The following is a 3019-nucleotide window of genomic DNA, read 5'->3' on the forward strand; positions in this document are numbered from 1 at the left end:
GTCAAGCCCTCGGGGAGCACTGATGCTCAGAAGCTGTCCTCCTCTGGGTACTGTTTGCATCTGGTACCCTTGAGTCAAGCCCTCAGAGAGCCCTGATATGTAGAACCTGGGTGACGCTGATGGGGTCCCCAGGTTCCTTGCCCCTTTCTACATGTAGGTAGAAAAGCAGGGTCCATTCAGGACTTATGTGGTTTGGTTTAGTGAATTGGAAGAAATGGCTGCTATAGTGCTTGGAAGACTATATTTTCTTTTTTGTTGTGCTTTGTTTTCGACACAGGGTTTCTTGGGTGTAGCCCTGGCTGTCCTGGAGTCACTCTGTGGGCCAGGCTGGACTTGAACAAGATCTGCCTCCCAAGTGCTAGGATTAATGGTGTGCACCACAACCCTCCCAGCTGAGACCAGCTTCTCCTCTCAGCTGTGTAAGGCTGGAGAAGGGAGGGACCAGGAGGAGGTGTGTGACTCAAGAGAAGACACAAATTACCAAGCCAGCAAAGGCAGTCTAGAACTGTGAGAAGCTGTCGTTGCCATAGTAACCACTGCTGGCTCTGTGGCCAGGGTCTTAGTGCTAGGCCTTGGGCCTTCCTATGCCAGCATTCCTGCAGAAAGGAACTGGGAGTGAAGCAGAGGAGGAGGGACACAAGAATTATCTAATGCCTCCATGCCATGCTCAACTAGGTGACCCTCGAGGAAAAGGGACCTTCGTTTTGATCTTCCATGTCTTAGCATCAGGTCCTCAGCCCATCTTGATCAATAACCCTCAGGGTAGAAGACTGAGAAATGTAATTCTGCATTAACCAAGTTGACAGTGCAAACCAACCCAGATAATTTTAAAACCTACATAATTTGGGTGATAGCATATGAGTCCTTTTACATAGGCTCTTGGTCTAAGTAAATACAGTTAGTGACCCCTACGGAGTTCAGATTCATAGAGTGATAATTTTGTTTGCAGAGAAAAGGTTTTGGAAGACTCCTGTAGACACCTGGAACATCTTCCTGCTGTCTCTCTCAACGTGGTACAATGTTAATAGGCCATGTACTCTTAACGTCTGAATGCTGCTATAACATTTGGTGTAACGCAAAATATTCTTGGACTAGGAAAAATTGGAAGGAGTCTACTAGCGCACTTTGTAAAGGAAAAAAAAAAAACTAAAACAGGTGAAGAAAGGTGCCAAATGGTTGGCTAGGGGATCAGGGTATACCTTCCGTCACCAACCTGTCTGCCTGACAGTGGACACTTCTAACTTTAATTGTAAATTAAAGTAGATTTTTCTTGTTTGCTTGTGGTTTCTGAGACAGGGTCGCATGTAGCCAAAGGCTGGTTTTCTTAGAGTTTCCATAGTTGTGAAGCGGCACCCTGACCAAGGCACGTCTTATAAAGGAAAACATTTAATTGGGGCTGGCTAATAGTTTAGAGGTTTAGTCCGCTATCATCATGGCAGGAAGCATGGCAGCATGCAGGCAGACCTGGTGCTGGAGAAGCCGAGAGTTCTTGATCTGCAGGCAGTAGAAGGAGACGGTGTGCCACACTGGGTGTGGCTTGAGCATTGGAGACCTCAAAGCCCACCCCCACAGTGACACACTTCCTCCAACAGTGCCTGCCACACCTACTCCAATAAGGCCACACCTCCTAATAGTGCTCCCTATGGGCCAAGCATTCAAACACATGAGTCTATGGGCCCACACCAATTCAACTACCACACTGGTCTTGAAGTAGTTAGATAGCCTGATTATGACTCCTCGGTGCTGAGATTATTGGCATGTGCCACCATACCAGATTTGGGTAGCAGTGAGCTTTAGGAATTATTTCTAATGGTGTCATTTTACCACTGTAGACAAGGGGCATAGATCTTCATGACAAGGACTCCAGATGGAACGGACTTTTAAACTGACTCCGACAGCTTTAACTGACACGGTTGGGATGGGCACGGATGTACCCCTGCCAGTGCCGCCTGCGTGGCGTGTGGCCTCCACGGTAGAAGAGTGCTGCAGCAGGATCTGACCGATTAGGAGTTTGCTGAATGATGTGCTTGATGCCTGTTCTGTTTTTTTGTTGGATTTTGTCTTTCGAGACAGGGTTTCTTTGTGTAGTCTTGGCCACCCTGGAACTTACTCTGTACAGGCCGGCCTTTAACTCACAAAGATGCGCCTGCCTCTGCCTCCCAAATTCTGGAATTAAAGGCGTGCCCCACCGCCACCCAGCCTCAGAAGAAAAATTTCAACCCAGACTTGCCTTTGCTTTTTATAGAAAGAAAGCCCTCCATTGTAGGAAATGTTTTGTTGTGCTGCCTAGAGGTTGAGTATGATTGGGGAAATACAAGCAAGTGTTCTGTCCCGCGGCAGCCACAGCCATTCTTTAAACAACTCTCAGCTGATGACATATCACACCTGTATAGCAATGTATACATCCCTAATGCCACTATGTGTATATTTATGACTAATCTGTGAAACTAACACAAGAAAATAAGAATTTTAAATGAAGTAAACACATTGGTTAAAAGCTGAGGGTGCTGCGTGCTTTGCAGTGGGGAGCTGAGTCCGGGCTCTGTGCATGCTGAGCAGCGCTTTCTCCCTCAGCTGTACTCCAGCCCCACCCAGTGCTCTTCAGGGAACAATGAGCACGTCATTTCATTCACAGGTCACTTCCCCATCAGCCTAATTTGACTTCTTTCACTTCAAGGAAAGGTTTAAGGCTTAGAGTAGCTTCTATATGTGGGCGTAAAAGATACATTTAGGAGGTAGTTTGATGGGATATTAATTCTTCTAGGCAGCAGTCTTTGGTCGGACCCTAGGACCTAAAACCTCTTCAGTAAGGATTTTAGGCAGCCTTTCCAGTACTACATATGTGTTTCCTCATGTACAGGGGTCCTCAGATCTGAGCAGGGCATCATTGGTTACCCCATGTTAGTTATGCCACTATTCTAGTAAACACATCTTGCCAGCTTGGTATAGTTTGTAGAATTCACAGTTGAGTAAGACCATTGGTGCCTTTACCCCAAGCAACCTTTATAGCACTGTCTTG

The sequence above is a fragment of the Psammomys obesus genome, unplaced genomic scaffold (genome assembly GCF_907164565.1).
Source record: "Psammomys obesus unplaced genomic scaffold, mPsaObe1.curated_primary_1811, whole genome shotgun sequence".
Taxonomy (NCBI): domain Eukaryota; kingdom Metazoa; phylum Chordata; class Mammalia; order Rodentia; family Muridae; genus Psammomys; species Psammomys obesus.